The sequence below is a fragment of the Lathyrus oleraceus genome, chromosome 4 (assembly GCF_024323335.1).
Source record: "Lathyrus oleraceus cultivar Zhongwan6 chromosome 4, CAAS_Psat_ZW6_1.0, whole genome shotgun sequence".
NCBI lineage: Eukaryota > Viridiplantae > Streptophyta > Magnoliopsida > Fabales > Fabaceae > Lathyrus > Lathyrus oleraceus.
The window spans coordinates 154490502-154511161 of record NC_066582.1 but is presented as its reverse complement, the minus strand read 5'-3'; positions in this window follow the sequence as shown (position 1 = coordinate 154511161).

Sequence of the window (20660 nt, the reverse complement as noted above, 5' to 3'; positions counted from 1 at the left end):
GCTCGAACTGGAGTTTTCCTGGAAAGGGATTTTATTTCCAAAGGAATCAGTGGGAGGAAAGTAGAGCTTGAAGAAATTCAAGAATCACAAAGCATCGATACACCTATGGAGGAATTAGAGCAGGAAACACAAGTAGTTGTGTAAGAGCAACCTGCTCAAGTAGAACAAGACCAGCGTAGGTCAGGCAGGATACGTCACCTACCTGAGATATATGGATATCTGATCAAGGTGATGTATTACTCATGGATTCATCAAAAACAAAGATGAGCCTTGTGTCTACAAGAAGGTTAGTGGGAGCATGATCATTTTCCTGATGTTATATGTAGATGACATATTACTCATTGGAAACGATGTCCCTACCTTGCAACGAGTAAAGTATTGGTTGGGGAAATGCTTTTCTATGAAGGACCTAGGTGAAGCATCCTATATATTAGGAATCAGAATCTATAGAGATAGATTACAAAATGCTTGGCCTAAGTCAGGGTACATAGACAAAGTGCTGAGACGCTTTAATATGGATGATTCCAATGGTTATGTATTTTGCTTAAATGGTGGCGCTGTGAGCTTGAAAAGTTCAAAGCAAGATACAGTTGCTGATTCTACAACCGAGGTCGAGTATATTGCTGCCTCAAGTGTAGCAAAGGAAGCTATTTGGATCAGGAAGTTCATTAGTGAACTTGGCATAGTCCCTAGCGTTGTGGATCCCATTAATCTCTATTGTGATAACAATGGTGCTATCGCACAAGCTAAGGAGCCTAGATCTTACCAACGATCCAAACACATACTTAGGCGTTATCATCTCATTCGAGATATAATAGATAGAGGAGATGTGAAAATATGTAGAGTACCTACACTTGACAATATTGCTGACCCACTAACAAAGCCTCTTGCGCAACAGAAGCATGATGGCCATACTAGATCAATGGGCATAAGAGGTATGCCTAATTGGCTCTAGTGCTAGTGGGAGATTGTTGGTGTAAGCCCTAGAGGCCAATACTTTTGGTACTTGTATCGAATTATTTATTAATAATAAAAGGCATTTTCTTTACTATGGTTGATTAATAAAGTCCCTGGAATAGATAGTCCGTTTAATGTATTAAGTGTGACTTAATCATGAGAGCACATTTAACATAAGGACATTATTCTTAAAGTATCCGTAGTCAAGCTTTAGTGTGAAGTGGGATAACATTAAAGCATTAAGACTATTATGTTTGTAGGCTGATGATTACATCTCATGGATCATGGATAAAGAGTTATCAAGTCTTAAACATAGGTATGAATATTAGGAGTAATATTTATACCGGATTGACCCACTATGAGAATACTATATAGAAAGTTATGCAAAGTGTCATAAGTTATTCTCATGGTGATAATAGTGTATACCACTCTTCGACCTGAAACCACTATGGATCCTAGATGTAGAGTCGAGTGCTTTATTGTTGATCCAACATTGTCCGTAACTGGATAACCATAAAGACAGTTGATGGGTACTCCACAAAGCATGCTGAGGGACATGAGTGTCCTAGATGGAATTTGCCCATCCTGCGTAACAGGATAAATGTCTATGGGCTCAATATTGAACTAGACAAGGGTGGCACGGTCTATACCTTGTGTTCAATATAGACATAAGGGCAAAGGGGTAATTATGCACATAATCATTATCACAGGAGGTTTTGTCATATCACATGACATTTTCGTGTCTTGGGTAGCAGTGATGTGTTGCTAGATACCGCTCACTGTTTATTATGTTAAATGCGTGATTTAATATAATTGCCAACATCGCGAAAACCTACAGGGTCACACATAAAGGACGGATTGATGAGAGATAGAGTAGTTAAGGAATACCGTAATGTATGGTGCCCTTAAGTAGAATACGAAATATGGTAAGGTACCAAATACTTAAGTGATTTTGGCATATTATGAGATATGGGCAAAATGCACTTAAGTGGGCTTTTTGGCTTGAAGCCCACACAAGTGGTTCTATAAATAGAACTCTTGTGCAGAAGCATTGTATGGGAATACAACACAACTGAAGAGTTGGAATTTCGTATCTCTCTTTCTCTCACTCAAAGCCTTCATTCATAACAGCTAGCACTGCGATTGAAGGAATTCGTTCGTGTGGACTGAGTAGAGACGTTGTCATCGTTCAACATTCGTGATCGCCTCGTGGATTTGTATCCAAGGTTTTGATCGTTACAAGAGATCTGCACCAAAGGTTTGAATCGCCACAAGAGGTAACGATTCTATCGCTGATCATGCCCATTCGTAAGGATCACTAAATGGAGAAATTTTGAAATTCCGTTGCGCCTTGGATGGCAATTCTCCTTCAGTGGTATCAGAGCCACTTACGAAACCATGAATTTGATAACTGTTTTTTGTTCTGTATTAATATGATTAAAGACATAATGAATCAAAGATTAAATTAAGATCGATCAAGTCATATATGTGATATATGTAATCCTGATGCAAAATATATTATATATGATATAGTGTTCTCGTTTCGTTCATTTTAACACTCAATGATTGTTTTCCTTTGAGCGATCAATGGTCATTTGCTTCTTGATCTGACATTAGTATGGTGAAGCAATGACGTGTTGATCAATCATACTAAATCAACAATCGAGATATGTTTGACGGTCTGAAATTGGTGCATCAGGGTTAGTGACGGCACAAGGGTTGTGTTGTCAGAGAGTTATGCGATTAGGGTTATGACTGCACAAGAGTTGTGCTTTCTAAAACACTTTTTGGAACAGTGTTAACCGGTTAACGCATATGGTTAACCGGTTAACGCAACACAAAATAAAAAATTTGAGTTTTTCAAACAGTGTTAACCGGTTAACGCTTTTGGTTAACCGGTTAACGCAAGGCGGAAAACAGTTTTCCAAGACATTTTCAAACAGTGTTAACCGGTTAACGCATTTGATTAACCGGTTAATGCAAGGCCGAAAAGAATTTTTTGAACAGATTTCAAACAGTGTTAACCGGTTAATGCATATGGTTAACCGGTTAACGCAAGGCAAAATTCACCCGTTCGGCTAACTCAGTGATTTAAAAGTATCAAGTGTTGATGCGAAAAGCGACATTGATTTTAAATGAATTGTTCATTAAAATGTGGTGATCGGTCGTCGAGATTTAATTTGGTTTTAATTAATTAAAGGAATTAATAATAATAATAAAGTGTTTATTATTGTCTTGTGGTGATCGGTTATGGCCTTAGTTTTCCTTTACTCTGCTTTGGGTTTTAAAATACGACCTGCGTGTCGTGCCTCTCTCTTAATCTCCCAAATGTAACTTCTTTTCCTATCTCACTCCCTCGTATGTAAAACGAGTTTCTTTTGTAATGTAATGATATGAAGAAAACAAAGAAGTCAGTGCCAAAGGAGGACAACCTTGAAGATCTTGCTTGGAGAAGCTTAGATCGTTGTAGGTTAGCTTAGGTTCTCTCATTGGCTTGGGAGAACAATTGCGCTAGGGGCCATAACTGTTTCATTTTATTTGTATGTATGTTGATGCATGTGAGAGACGGTTTATATGATAAACAAGCCGGTGAGATCAGAAAAATTGCAATTCCCTCAAATTAAATATTAAGTTTGTGCTTTCCAAGTTTTAACACTCATCAAGACTAGTATCGAATAATGTAGGTTTCGCCTACGCGAGGTGTATGTTCGATATTAGTAAGGTGCGATGGGATAATTGTAATATCCAACTGTTAAAACAATGGGTCAAACTTAACTAAACAAATTATAATAAGATTATATATATGTTTAGAAGCAAGAGTTGGGAATGGTCCATATGATGGATTGGAATAAGGAGTTATTCACCCAACTGAAATTTTCGAGAGTTGTATGAGATACAATTGAAAGGAGTTCCTACCTAAATAACCTAGTTTTGTGTAATCCGCCTACGCGGACTTAGAACGAAGTGAAATATGGATCTCGACCCACTAGAAAATCTTCCAACGGGATTTTCCGAATCAGATGATGAGGGTCATTTGTTTTGAGTAAAATAGTGGGAGCATATTTAATTAAAGGCCTAATTAAATATGTCAATGATACTTATATTTTCATTAATCCTTGTGTAGATTACCATGACAGCAAACACCTCTAACAACATCTTGCGATCAATCCTTGATAAGGAAAAATTGTCTGGGACAAATTTTCTGGATTGGCACCGAAACCTGAGGATTGTCCTCAAACATGATAAAAAGTTGTATGTCTTGGAGACACCTGTTCCTGAAGAGGAACCTCCTAGTTCTGCACCTAAGGCAGAAAGAGATGCTTATAAGAAGCATGTCGATGATGCCAATGAAACGGCTTGTCTCATGCTAGCTACCATGAACTCAGAATTGCAAAAGCAACATGAGAACATGTCAGCGTTCGATATGATCGAACTCCTGAAAATGCTCTATCAAGAGAAAGCAAGGCATGAGAGGTTTGAAGTTTCAAAAAGCCCTTTTTCAAGGCAAGTTAGCTGAGGGAGCCCCTATAGGTCCCCATGTGCTTAAGATGATTGGGTATGTGGAAAACCTTGAGAGATTGGGTTTTCCCCTCGGAAAGGAACTTGCGACTGATTTGATCTTGCAATCGTTGCCAGATGGGTTCAGTCAATTTGTCCTAAATTTCAATATGATTGATATGGACAAATCTCTTCCTGAAATGCTCGCCATGTTAAGAACTGCCGAGCAGAATCTGAAGTCAAAAGGGAAGTCCATTCTGATGATTGGAAATGGAAAGAGACAGAACAAAAGGCCCACTAAGCAGGGTGATAAAGGGAAAGGCAAGGAAGTTGCCAAACCCAAACCCACTGTTGCTACTTTAAAGCCTAGTGGAGGCATAGCAAAAGAAGGCACCTGCTTCCATTGCGGTAAGACCGGACATTGGAAGAGGAACTGCCCAAAGTACCTGGAAGATAAGAAGAATGGAGTAGAGACTTCAACTTCAGGTGTTTTTGTTATTGAAATTAATTTATCTACTTCTGCATCATGGGTATTAGATACTGGATGCGGTTCTCACATTTATACAAATGTGCAGGGGCTGAAAAGAAGTAGAGATTTGGCAAAAGGTGAAGTTGACCTACGAGTTGGCAATGGAGCAAAGGTTGTTGCCTTAGCCGTAGGAACTTATGAATTGACTTTACCTCGTGGTTTAATAATTCAGTTAGAGAACTGTTATTATGTACCAGCAATTAGCAGGAATATTATTTCCGTTTCTTGTTTGGACAAGTTCGGTTTTTCATTCATAATAAAGAACAATTGTTGTTCAATTTATTTGAATGATATATTCTATGCTACTGCTCAAATGAACAATGGATTATATGTCCTTGATCTTGAAATGCCAGTTTATAACATTAATACGAAAAGGATGAAACCTAATGAGTTAAATCCAACTTACCTTTGGCATTGTCGATTAGGCCACATAAATGAGAAACACATTTCCAAACTCCATAAAGATGGACTCTTGGACTCTTTTGATTATGAATCATATGAGACATGCAGATCTTGTTTAATTGGAAAGATGACAAAGTCTCCATTCACAAGAAAAAGGTGAAAGAGCTAATGATCTTTTGGCCCTCACACATACTAATGTATGTGGACCACTGAACATGCCAGCCAAAGGAGGTTTTCAGTACTTCATCACATTTACTGATGATTTCAGTAGATATGGTTATGTGTATTTAATGAAACACAAATCAGAGTCCTTTGAAAAGTTCAAGGAATTCAAGAATGAAGTACAAAACCAACTAGGTAAGAATATTAAAACTCTTCGATCAGATCGAGGTGGTGAGTATTTAAGCGTAGAGTTTGATGACCATCTGAAAGAGTGTGGGATCCTATCCCAACTCACTCCTCCTAGAACACCCTAAAGGAATGGTGTATCTGAGAGAAGAAATCGAACCCTGTTAGACATGGTACGATCCATGATGAGTCACACCAATCTTCCAAACTCCTTTTGAGGACATACACTATTGATATTAGCTTACACACTTAACCATGTTCCATCCAAAAGGTTGAAAAGACACCATATGAGATATGGAGTGGTAAGAAACCACATATGTCTTACATGAAGATTTGGGGTTGCGAAGTTTATGTGAAACGACAAATTTCAACTAAGCTTGAGCCCAAATCTGACAAATGCTTATTTGTGGGGTATTCTAAAGAAACAAAAGGGTATTACCTCTACAATCCTTCAGAGGGAAAAGTGTTTGTCGCTCGAACTGGAGTTTTCCTGGAAAGGGATTTTATTTCCAAAGGAATCAGTGGGAGGAAAGTAGAGCTTGAAGAAATTCAAGAATCACAAAGCATCGATACACCTATGGAGGAATTAGAGCAGGAAACACAAGTAGTTGTGTAAGAGTAACTTGCTCAAGTAGAACAAGACCAGCGTAGGTCAGGCAGGATACGTCACCTACCTGAGATATATGGATATCTGATCAAGGTGATGTATTACTCATGGATTCATCAAAAACAAAGATGAGCCTTGTGTCTACAAGAAGGTTAGTGGGAGCATGATCGTTTTCCTGATGTTATATGTAGATGACATATTACTCATTGGAAACGATGTCCCTACCTTGCAACGAGTAAAGCCTTGGTTGGGGAAATGCTTTTCTATGAAGGACCTAGGTGAAGCATCCTATATATTAGGAATCAGAATCTATAGAGATAGATCACAAAATGCTTGGCCTAAGTCAGGGTACATAGACAAAGTGCTGAGACGCTTTAATATGGATGATTCCAATGGTTATGTATTTTGCTTAAATGGTGGCGCTGTGAGCATGAAAAGTTCAAAGCAAGATACAGTTGCTGATTCTACAACGGAGGCCGAGTATATTGCTGCCTCAAGTGCAACAAAGGAAGTTGTTTGGATCAGGAAGTTTATTAGTGAACTTAGCATAGTCCCTAGCGTTGTGGATCCCATTGGTCTCTATTGTGATAACAATGGTCCTATCGCACAAGCTAAGGAGCCTAGATCTCACCAACGATCCAAACACATACTTAGGCGTTATCATCTCATTCTAGATATAATAGATAGAGGAGATGTGAAAATATGTAGAGTACCTACACTTGACAATATTGCTGACCCACTAACAAAGCCTCTTGCGCAGCAGAAGCATGATGGCCATACTAGATCAATGGGCATAAGGGGTATGCCTAATTGGCTCTAGTGCTATAGGGAGATTGTTGGTGTAAGCCCTAGAGACCAATACTTTTGGTACTTGTATCGAATTATTTATTAATAATAAAAGGCATTTTCTTTATTATGGTTGATTAATAAAGTCCCTGGAATAGATAGTCCGTTTAATGTATTAAGTGTGACTTAATCATGAGAGCACATTAAACATAAGAACATTATTCTTAAAGTATCCGTAGTCGAGCTTTAGTGTGAAGTGGGATAACATTAAAGCATTAAGACTATTATGTTTGTAGACGGATGATTACATCTCATGGATCATGGATAAAGAGTTATCAAGTCTTAAACATAGGTATGAATATTAGGAGTAATATTTATACCGGATTGACCCGCTATGAGAATACTATATAGAAAGTTATGCAAAGTGTCATAAGTTATTCTCATGGTGATAATAGTGTATACCACTCTTCGACCTGAAACCACTATGGATCATAGATGTAGAGTCGAGTGCGTTATTGCTGATCTAACATTGTCCGTAACTGGATAACCATAAAGACAGTTGATGGGTACTCCACAAAGCATGCTGAGGGACATGAGTGTCCTAGATGGAATTTGCGCATCCTGCATAACAGGATAAATGTCTATGGGCCCAATATTGAACTGGACAAGGGTGACACGGTCTATACCTTGTGTTCAATATAGACATAAGGGCAAAGGGGTAATTATACACATAATTATTATCACAGGAGGTTTTGTCATATCACATGACATTTTCGTGTCTTGGGTAGCAGTGATGTGTTGCTAGATACCGCTCACTGTTTATTATATTAAATGCGTGATTTAATATAATTGCCAACGTCGCGAAAACTTACAGGGTCACACACAAAGGACGGATTGATGAGAGATAGAGTAGTTAAGGAATACCGTAATGTATGGTGCCCTTAAGTAGAATACGAAATATGGTAAGGTACCAAATACTTAAGTGATTTTGGCATATTATGAGATATGGGCAAAATGCACTTAAATGGGCTTTTTGGCTTGAAGCCCACACAAGTGGTTCTATAAATAGAACTCTTGTGCATAAGCATTGTATGGGAATACAACACAACTGAAGAGTTGGAATTTCGTATCTCTCTTTCTCTCACTCAAAGCCTTCATTCATAACAGCTAGCACTGCGATTGAAGGAATTTGTTCGTGTGGACTGAGTAGAGACGTTGTCATCGTTCAACATTCGTGATCGCCCCGTGGATTTGTATCCAAGGTTTTGATCGTTACAAGAGATCTGCACCATAGGTTTGAATCGCCACAAGAGGTAACGATTCTATCACTGATCATGCCCATTCGTAAGGATCACTAAATGGAGAAATTTTTAAATTCCGCTGCGCCTTGGATGGCAATTCTCCTTCACTTTGTACATTCATTCATGGCATGGTCGGCTTCATAGTGGAAGCGGTGAAACTGTGGGTTCACATGGTATTAGATGTTGATCCTTGAATGGAAATAGGCGTAGCATATGTTGATCCTTAATTGGAAATAAGCGTAGTAGAAGACGGTGATCCTTAATTGGAAATAGACGTAGCACACGTTGATCTTTAATTGGAAATAGGCGTGGTAGTGGACGGTAATCCTTAATTGGAAATAGACGTAGCACACGTTGATCCTTAATTGGAAATAGGCGTGGTAGTGGACGGTGATCCTTAATTGGAAATAGACGTAGCACACGTTAATCCTTAATTGGAAATAGGCGTGGTAGTGGACGGTGATCCTTAATTGGAAATAGACGTAGCACACGTTGATCCTTAATTGGAAATAGGCGTGGTAGTGGACGGTGATCCTTAATTGGAAATAGACGTAGCACACGTTGATCCTTAATTGGAAATAGGCGTGGTAGTGGCTTTGATCTTGTCCGGATCGGAAGCATGGCTTGGATTCTAGATATTGAATCGGAAAGCGGTGAAACGTTGGGTTCACATTACGGTACCACATGCATAGAGTCACATGTCTTGCATTGAGTCATATTAGAGTCGTGTGATAATTTAATGTTTGCATTGATGTGATTGTGAGGTGTGTATGAGATTTAGTAATTGAATTTGGTGATGTTTGGATACATAATTTGGCAAAATATGTGATTATGTGCTAGTTGTAGTTGTGTGTATATTTGTGAATATAATATTGGGTTTAAATATTATACTTCTTGAGTTTGATGGATGTTTGAAACATGTGAAATAAATATTGGTTAGTATTATTTACATGGTTATATAAAGTGTGATGAATTCCTTTAATTGTTGATTTAATCATTGTGCCTTATTATACTTCTTCATAATGATTTGAATTCTCACCCTTTCTGTTTGAATGTTACCTTTACATGGGTATCACGCAGATACTCAGGAGTAGTATTGCTGAAGTAAGTGGAAGGTAGCTCATTCGAGATTTAGCCGGAGAACTTCCGTATTCTAGTTTGGAGACTAGGTAGTGAGTCAATGCTCTGGTCATGTAACACTGAGTAGATTAGTAGTATTGAACTCATATCTTATTTGGATATGCATTATGTTATTACTTGTTTTGTTTTATCTTGAGGTGATTATTGAGAGGTGATCATGGTATGGGACATGGATCATTGTATGAAATGCATGAGTATTCATTATTTTCCGCTGCGAACGCATATTCTTGAATATTCATGATAACTGAAATGTGTTATTTGAAATGACCAGGTGTATTGTATATTGATGATGAATGATGTTGGTTTTTGAAAGCTTCTAGTTTTTGAAAATGTCGATGTGACGCCCTTTTGTTTATATGCGTGCTTATTTACTTTGATTATATGTTAAGTATTTTGGGGTAGAAAAAGGGGTGTTACATAAGTGGTATCAGAGCCTGGTTGACCAGTTGGTCAATAGTCGTTAGGGTTTTCCATCCCGTTGTATTTGATTCGTGTATCTGACACGATCGATACTATTTGTCCGATACATTAGTGGTATCAGAGCAGGTCGGTCCGTCCGGCCAGGTTGTTTAGTTATGTTTGTCCCCTAGTATGCGACATGTGTGTGAGAACACTATCGATGCTTGTTTTATTTTCCATTTGCAGGTTGGGAATGAAATAAGTGAGGGAGAAGCGTCTGCTTATCTTGGATGTTCCAATTGTATCGAGCTTGGACATTATGTTGTTGGATGCAAGTGTGCAGTGTTGGCTAGTTAACCTATTTTGATAATGTTGTGATTTTCCTGAACCCGAAGAGAGGTCGGATTCGAGGATGGTGTTGGTTAGAAGTTAATCGGGTGTATATCAACTGTTTCAAGAAGACGGTTATTTTTCCTAAGGTTGGTGCTAAGGAAGATTGGTTTGTGTCTGCTAAGCAAGTTGATGAATCGGTGCAAGATGGTGCCGAGTTGTTTATGTTGTTGGCAACTTTGGATATTCGTGAGAAGAGGACGATTGAAGAATTTCCAATAGTCTGTGAGTTTGCGGAGGTATTTCCGAAAGATATAAGTGATTTATCGCCGGAACGTGAGGTTGAGTTTCGATTGATTTAGTTCCTGGAACTAGTCCTGTATCGATGGCTCCCTATAGAATGTCTGCTTCTGAGTTGAAAGAGTTGAAAAGTCAACTTGAAGAATTGCTCGAGAAGAGGTTTATTCGTCCTAGTGTGTCGCCGTGGGGCGCACCTGTTCTGTTGGTTAAGAAGAAAGAAGGTTCTATGAGATTATGTGTTGACTATAGACAACTGAACAAAGTGACGATTAAGAACAAGTATCCACTTCCGAGGATTGACGATCTGATGGATCAGTTGGTTGGAGCTTGTGTGTTTAGCAAGATTGATTTGAGGTCTGGGTATCATCAGATTCGTGTAAAGGCTGAGGATATTCAAAAGACTGCCTTTCGGACAAGGTATGGTCACTACGAGTACTCCGTGATGCCTTTTGGTGTGACTAATGCACCTGGTGTATTTATGGAGTATATGAATAGAATTTTTCATGATTATCTGGATAAGTTTGTTATTGTGTTCATCGATGATATATTGATTTATTCCAAGAGTAAAGAGGATCATGCCGAGCATTTGAAGGTTGTGTTATCGGTGTTGAAAGAGAGGAAGTTGTTTGCTAAACTCTCTAAATGTGAGTTTTGGTTGAGTGAAGTAAGTTTTCTTGGACATGTGATTTCGAGTGGTGGTATTTCTGTGGATCCTACGAAGATTGAAGTTGTATCTCAGTGGGAAGCGCCTAAGTCTGCTGCTGAGATTAGAAGTTTCCTTGGTTTGGCTGGTTATTATAGGAAGTTCATTGAAGGATTTTCTAAGTTGTCGTTACCCTTGACACAGTTGACTAGGAAAGGTTAAGCTTTCATTTGGACTTCGCAGTGTGAAGCGAATTTTCAAGAGCTTAAGAGAAGATTGACTATGGCTCCTATTTTGATTTTACCGGACCCGTTAGAAACTTTCGTTGTGTATTATGATGCTTCTTTGTTGGGTTTGGGAGGTGTTCTGATGCAAAAAGGGCAAGTGGTAGCTTATGCTTCAAGGCAACTTAAAGTTCATGAGAGGAATTATCCGACGCATGATTTAGAGTTGGCCGTCGTTGTGTTTGTGTTGAAGCTTTGGATACATTACTTGTTTGGATCGCGATTTGATGTGTTTAGTGATCACAAGAGTTTGAAGTACTTGTTCGATCAGAAAGAATTGAATATGAGGCAAAGGAGATGGTTGGAATTCTTGAAAGATTATGATTTTGGTTTGAATTATCATCCTGGAAAGGCGAATGTTGTAGCCGATTCATTGAGTAGGAAGTCATTGCACGTGTCTATGTTGATGATTCGAGAGTTTGAATTGTTAGAGCAATTTAGAGATTTGAGTTTGGTTTGTGAAGCGACGCCTTCGTGTGTTAAGCTTGGTATGTTGAAGCTTACGTGTGGCATTCTTGACGAGATTAGAGAAGGTCAGAAGTCAGATTTGAAATTATTCGATGTTATGACATTGATTAATCAAGGCAAGGGTGGTGACTTTCGGATTGATGAGAATGGTATCATGAGGTGTCGTGATCGAGCTTGTGTTCCGGATGTTGCAGATTTGAGAAAGAGGATTCTTGAGGAAGGGCATAGAAGTGGTCTGAGTATTCATCCTGGTGCTACTAAAATGTATCAAGACTTGAGGAAAATGTTTTGGTGGCAAGGTATGAAGAAGGATGTAGCGGAATTTGTGTATTCCTGTTTGACTTATCAAAAGTCAAAGATTGAACATCAAAAGTCGTCTGGTTTGATGCAACCGTTATCTATTCCCGAGTGGAAGTGGGATAGTATCTCTATGGATTTTATTTCGGGTTTGCCGAGAACATTGAGTAATTGTGAGGCGATTTGGGTCGTTGTGGACAGGTTGACGAAGTGTGCTTATTTTATTCCGATGAGGATGGATTATTCGATGAAGGGACTTGCTAAGTTGTACATCGAAAGGATTGTGTGTTTGCATGGTATTCCGTCGAGCATTGTTTTGGATAGAGATCTGAGGTTCACTTCGAGATTTTGGGAAGGTTTGCAAAGTGCTTTGGGCACGAAGTTGCGTTTGAGTTCGGCATATCATCCGCAAACTGATGGTCAAACAGAGAGGACTATTCAATCACTTAAAGATCTTTTGAGGTCGTGTGTTTTGGAATAAGGAGGAAATTGGGATAGTTTCTTGCCTTTGATCGAGTTTACGTATAACAACAGTTTCCATTCGAGTATTGGAATGGCACCTTTTGAGGCTCTTTATGGTAGAAGGTGTAGAACTCCTTTGTGTTGGTACGAATCGGGAGAGAGTGTTGTGGTTGGACCCGAGTTGATTCAAGAGACTACGGATAAGATTAAGATGATTCAGGAGAAGATGAAGGCTTCTCAGAGTCGTCAAAAGAGTTATCATGATAAGAGGAGGAAGGCTCTTGAGTTTGAGAAAGATGAGCATGTGTTTCTTCGAGTTACGCCAATAATGGGTGTTGGTAGAGCTTTGAAGTCGCGTAAGTTGACGCCGCGTTCCATTGGTCCTTATCAAATTTCCGAGAGGGTAGGTGAAGTGGCATATCGGATTGCATTACCACCGTCACTTTCTAATCTTCATGATGTGTTCCATGTGTCTCAATTGAGGAGGTACATTGCGGATCCATCGCATGTTGTTCCATTAGATGATGTTCAAGTGAGGGATAATTTGACGATCGATACATCACCTATGCGAATTGAAGATCGAGAAGTGAAGAAGCTTCGTGGTAAGGAGATTGCTTTAGTGAAAGTGATATGGGGCGGAGTCGCCAATGCCAATATTACTTGGGAACTCGAGGATAAGATGAAGGAATCGTATCCGGAGTTGTTCGTTTGAGGTATTTTCGAGGCCGAAAATCTTTTAAGTGGGGGAGAGTTGTAACAACCCAATTTTAGTAATTATTTCTTATATTATTATTACTATATTTTATTTTATTTATTTGGAGTGTTAATTAATTAATTGGTTGTTATGTAGTAATAATTGATTATATTAATTAACTTGGTGTGTTAATTAATTATTTAGTTGATATGAGATATAATGAATAATTGAATTAATTAACTTGGTGTGCAATTGAGTTGGTTTAATTATTTGAATTAAATAGAGACATTATAAGACTAGGTATTATTGAGCCTATTAATTAAATTAGAGGTATCATGCTTTAAGCCCAAATAGAATACTAGTATATAAGAGGTGAGGAGAGTGAGAATTAGGATTCATTTGATCATTTGAAGGCAATAGAGAAAGAGAAGAGAAAAAGTAAGGAGAAACTAGGGTTTCCAGAAAATTGAAGAGGTAAGGGGGGAATCCTTGTTATTATGGGTTAGTATGATTAGGTCAATGGGTAGAAGCATGTTTAGGTTAAAATCCCTAATTTTGTATGGTTGTTTAGAATTGTTAGGTTTGATGAGTACCCTTGATTGTGGTGATTTAATTGTGTTAAAACTGAAAATTAACGTTATATAATTAGGGTATTGTATGAGTTATAATTTTCGGAACGTTTGGCTTTTTACGGAATCGAAATCGGAGGTCCGAAAGTCCTCCAACGATGAAAAACGCAAAAAAAATATGATTCTGTTTTACAGTAACCGGTTACTCACCGAGCGTTAACCGGTTACTTGCTTAAAAATCTGTTAATTCTATTTTACAGTAACCGGTTACTCACCGAGCGTTAACTGGTTACTTGCTTAAAAATCTGTTTATTCTGTTTTACAGTAACCGGTTACTCACCGAGCGTTAACCGGTTACTTGCTCAAAAATCTGTTAATTCTGTTTTACAGTAACCGGTTACTCACCGAGCGTTAACCGGTTACCACTGTTGAAAAATGAAAAATTGAGATTTTAAAAGTTGTATTCAATTTGGAATGAAATCTAGGTGTGTGTATTTGATAATTAGTATATATATGTGAATAGTGGATTGTGATGAATGTGTATATGTACTATTGGTGGATAATTCATATAGTTGAATTATGGTTATATGTGGAATGTTAAGATAGTAGAGATGATCTTGATTGCATATTATGTGAATGGTGTAATTGTTATGAATGTGTATATGTATCATTGGTGGATAATTCATAGAGTTGAATTATGGTTATATGTGGAATGTTAAGATAGTAGAGATGATCTTAATTGCATATTATGTGAATGGTCTAATTGTTATGAATGTGTATATGTACCATTGGTGGATAATTCATAGAGTTGAATTGTGGTGATATGTGGAATGTTAAGATGGTAGAGATGATCTTAATTGCATATGTGTTGGTATTTGTACATTCATTCATGGCATGGTCGGCTTCATAGTGGAAGCGGTGAAACTGTGGGTTCACATGGTATTAGACGTTGATCCTTGAATGGAAATAGGCGTAGCATACGTTGATCCTTAATTGGAAATAGGCGTAGTAGTAGAGGGTGATCCTTAATTGGAAATAGACGTAGCACACGTTGATCCTTAATTGGAAATAGGCGTGGTAGTGGACGGTGATCCTTAATTGGAAATAGACGTAGCACACGTTGATCCTTAATTGGAAATAGGCGTGGTAGTGGACGGTGACCCTTAATTGGAAATAGACGTAGCACACGTTGATCCTTAATTGGAAATAGGCGTGGTAGTGGACGGTGATCCTTAATTGGAAATAGACGTAGCACGCGTTGACCCTTAATTGGAAATAGGCGTGGTAGTGGACAGTGATCCTTAATTGGTAATAGACGTAGCACACGTTGATCCTTAATTGGAAATAGGCGTGGTAGTGGTTTTGATCTTGTCCGGATCGGAAGCGTGGCTTGGATTCTAGATATTGAATCGGAAAGCGGTGAAACGTTGGGTTCACATTGTGGTACCACATGCATAGAGTCACATGTCTTGCATTGAGTCACATTAGAGTCGTGTGATAATTGAATGTTTGCATTCATGTGATTGTGAGGTGTGTATGAGATTTAGTAATTGAATTTGGTGATGTTTGGATACATAATTTGGCAAAATATGTGATTATGTGCTAGTTGTAGTTGTGTGTATATTTGTGAATATAATATTGGGTTTGAATATTATACTTCTTGAGTTTGATGGATGTTTGAAACATGTGAAATAAATATTGGTTAGTATTACTTACATGGTTATATGAAGTGTGATGAATTCCTTTAATTGTTGATTTAATCATTGTGCCTTATTATACTTCTTCATAATGATTTGAATTCTCACCCTTTCTGTTTGAATGTTACCTTTACATGGGTATCACGCAGATACTCAGGAGTAGTATTGCTGAAGTAAGTGGAAGGTAGCTCATTCGAGATTTAGCCGGAGAACTTCCGTATTCTAGTTTGGAGACTAGGTAGTGAGTCAATGCTCTGGTCATGTAACACTGAGTAGATTAGTAGTATTGAACTCATATCTTATTTGGATATGCATTATGTTATTACTTGTTTTATTTTATCTTGAGGTGATTATTGAGAGGTGATCATGGTATGGGACATGGATCATTGTATGAAATGCATGAGTATTCATTATTTTCCACTGCGAACGCATATTCTTGAATATTCATGATAACTGAAATGTGTTATTTGAAATGACCAGGTGTATTGTATATTGATGATGAATGATGTTGGTTTTTGAAAGCTTCTAGTTTTTGAAAACGTCGATGTGACGCCCTTTTGTTTATATGCGTGCTTATTTACTCTGATTATATGTTAAGTATTTTGGGGTGTTACATAGTCTGCACAAGACAGGTGAAGAACTCGAATGCAAAGAAGTGTGTTCAGCCTTTTGATCAAGTCTGCACAAGACAGATGAAGAACTCGAATGCAAAGAAGTGCGTCTGAAATGTTTAAGAGGATGTGCAAATTTTTGAGTGAATGATTTTCGAATTCAGAATCATGTATTTATAGGTCATGCATGTTTGCATCTCTTGATGAAACAACACCTTTTCAGCATATGTTGCAATGGTTCACCTATGATGATACAATGCACCACTTCATGAAGTGTTGTATATTTTGAATTCGAAATTCAAACTTAAGCAACGACCAAAATCCCGGAGCAATACTTAGGATTAATTTGCAGCATGTCGGTCGAAGACCGGACACCGGAGCGCCGCCTCATTAACGCCGCGAATAGCCCGATTGCTCTGATGCGTCGTGCCACCGGCGAGGGGTTGTTTGGATGTGACATGTGGCATAATGCTTGGGACCACCACATATGTCCATGTGGCACATTATCATCTTTGACTCCTTTGGTGATTTTTAATGTTTCAACGTCTTTATAAATGCTTTTAATATTAGCTTTACTTTCTATGTGGGACTATTTGCAATGCATTTATTGTCATTAACTCAAAAGCTCAATTTTGTCATATTGGAACATACTCATGGTAATTGTTGTTTATAAATTCCAACAATCTCCCACTTGTTCTAATACTGACAAAACTAATTCTAGAAAATGAGATATAAAGAGTGTTAATACAGTCAGGTATCTTTCGATTTAAAACTTAACCTTAGTGAGGATAACACAAAGTTTAATCGGAATATTAGGTAGCAATGCTTTTAAACCATTAACCCATATGATTAGACCGGTGTTACCTTACACACACTCTTTAAAGGTTCTTCCTCTACATATCTCGCTTAGCACTTATTTATTGCCATATGCTATCCTTTTTCATGAATTTTTCATGAGAGAAACTCCAACTCTCACTTTGAGACGACACATCTCAAAATTCACATAGGTGAAGTTCATATTGTATCCTTTTCCATGAGATACTTTTCCTCGATTATGGAGTTCATTAAGAGGTTTTGAAAACCTTAACCCTCTATTTAAAATAGTCAACATTATTTCCCAATGCCTGACTTGCATCCAAATCAACGACTTGTTGTTACCCATTGAATCTTGAAGTTAATTCTCTATTAACATAAGATTGGGTTGTCGCCGTCATTGGAACTCTTATTCAAGCAGTTTCAATCCCATGCCTCTCGAGGTTGTTTTTACTAAGTCTCTGGTCAGTAGCTTAGTAAATGGATCAGACAAATTATAGCTTGTTCATATATAGGTGAGTGAAATGATTCCATCCTTAATCATTTTCCTCACAAACGAATGTCTAAGTCATATGTGCCTAGACTTTCTATTGTACACGTCGTTGAATGCTCTTGCTAAAGTGGCTTGGCTATCGCAGTGTATCATCACCTTTGAAACATTGTCTTTAGCCAATGGAACTTCCAACAGAAGATCCCTCAACCATTCTGCTTCTTGACCAACGGAAGCGAGAGCCACAAACTCTGATTCCATGGTCGAAAGAGTAACACATGTTTGTTTCTTGCTCTTCCAAGAAATTGCTCCTCCAGCTAGTGTAAATATCCATCCAGTTGTAGATTTATGATCTCCAACGTTAGATATCTAACTCGAATCAGTATATCCTTCTAGTATGGCAGGGAACCTACCATAATGAAGGTCAAGGTTTTTGGTTTTCAGTAGATAGCCAAAAATCCTCATGATTGCCTTCCAGTGTTCATTACTTGGATTACTAGTAAATCTACTCATTTTACTAACTGCAAATAATATATCGGGCCTGATACATTGCATTAAGTACATAAGACACCCTATTGCACTTGCATATTCCAATTGAACTACTGCTCTTCCATTGTTCTTTTGAAGTTTGACGACATGATCAAATGGAGTGGTTACTTCCTTAAATTTAGGTGTTTGGACTTATCAAGCATTTTCTCAATATAGTGTGTTTGACTAAGTTCATAACCCCCACTATTTCGCTTAACTTTGATCCCTTTAATTGTGTCAACAAGTCCAAGATCTTTCATTTTGAAAGTGGAAGTTAGAAACCTCTTTGTCTCTAGAATTCCATTTAAATTGTTGCTAATTATTAGCATGTCATCAACATAGAGGCAAAGAAATATCACATTGGTTTTGCACACTTTTATGTATAAACACTTGTCACAAGAATTATGAATAAATCCATTTGAACGTATCACAGAATCAAATTTTTGATGCCATTGTTTTGGTGCTTGTTTTAAGCCATATAAGGATTTGACAAGCTTGCACACCTTTAGTTCATTTCCATGAAGCACGTAGCCTTCTGGTTGTTCCATGTAGATTTCTTCATCAAGATCTCCATTTAGGAATGTTGTTTTAACATCCATCTGATGAACTATACAATCTGAGATGAATTTTTTCCACAAGATTCTTTAGTTGCAGCCGACTCTGATTCTTTATCCTTGGTGATAAGATTTTCAAAGAATTCTACATCCTGGGATTCTATAATTACATTAGTCTCTAGATTTAAGAGTCTATATGCTTTACTATTTTTTGCATATCCTACAAAAGCATATCTTATCCCTCGAGGACCCAACTTGGTTCTTTTAGGATACATGTTTTTATAGTAAGCCACACACCCTCACACTTTAAAGTAACCGATATTTTGTGCTCTTACTTTTCATGCCTCATATGGAGAAATATTGGTTTTCTTTAAGGGAATTCTATTGATTATATGGCAAGCGGATAATAAGGCCTCACCCCATAAATTGAGGGGTAGTTCAGAATGCATCAACATGGCATTCATCATCTCTTGATATGTTCGATTCTTTCTTTCGGCCATGCCATTTTGTTGTGGTGTACGAGGTGCCGAACATTCATGTATTATGTCATGTTCTTCACAAAATGCATCAAATTCAGTAGAAAAGTATTCACCGTCCCTATCACTCCTAAGGACTTTGATACTTCTACTTAATTAATTTTCTACTTCTGCTTTATAAATCTTAAAGGCATTAAAAGCATCATCTTTATGCTTTAAGAGATATACATGTGTGTATCTAGAAGAATCGTCGATGAATGTAATAAAATATCTATTTCCCCCACGGGTTAGCATGCCATTAAATTCTCACAAATCTGAGTGTCCAAGATCAAGTAGATTTGTATTCCTTTCAACACTTTTGAAAGGTTTCTTAATCATCTTTGATTTGACACATAATTCACATTTTTTGAAATCATTTATATTATATGAAATCAATCCATATTTAATTAGTCTCTTTATAGAACTAATGTCGGAATGTGCTAGTCTAGTATGCCATATTGAAATAGATTCAAGCATGTAAGCGGAAGTAGAAATTTCATTAATAATATTGTCGGTAGTACATAGTTTGATCATTCCCTCAGCGGAATATCCTTTTCCAACAAAGACACCATTGTAGGTCAAAATAAGTTTGCCCGATTTATAAACAAATTTAATGCCCGGTTTTCCCAATAAATCCCCACTAACAAGATTCCTATTCATGTTAGGGACATGAAGTACATTGACGAGAGTGGCTTTCTTTCCTGAAGTGAAGTTGAGTTCGACCGATTCGGTTCCAACAACTTTAGAACGTACTTCATTTCCCATCTGCACATCTTGTCCATCATTTGTCTTTGAATAGGTTATGAAAGCAGCCTTGTCATATGAGACATGCACCGTAGCGCATGTATCATGCCACCAACCTTGAACTTTACCTTTGATTACCATAATTTCGCTCACTGTAGCACTTATGTCATCATTTGCATGTACTACATTGATCTCATTTTTTGACTTGTTGTGCCTGCAATCTCTAGCATAGTGTCCAGGTTTTCCACAAACAAAACATCCGCTTTTCGGAACCTTATGACCGCCAGAATTCTTGAACTTGTTATGTTCCTTTTTTGGTCTAAGATGACTCTTTACGCCGTCATGTTTCTTCTTTCCTTTGGTGGTCACGACATTGGCTTTAGAAAGACCCGTAGATTCTGATTTCTCCCTCTTCTTCGATTCCTCATCGATTCGAAGATGTTTCTGGATTTTCTCCAAAGAGAAGTCCTCAGAATTGTGCAACAATTTCTTTCTGTAGCCTTTCCACGAAGGTGACAGTTTTGCAATGATTGCACTGACTTGAAAGGTCTCAGGGATGTATATTTTCACCGCTTTTATTTTATTCACGAGGACTTGCAACTCATGCACTTTGGGAAGAATGGGCTTGTAGTCTATAAATTTAAAATCAAAATATTTAGAAATTAAAAACTTCTTTGTACCTTCCTCTTCGGCC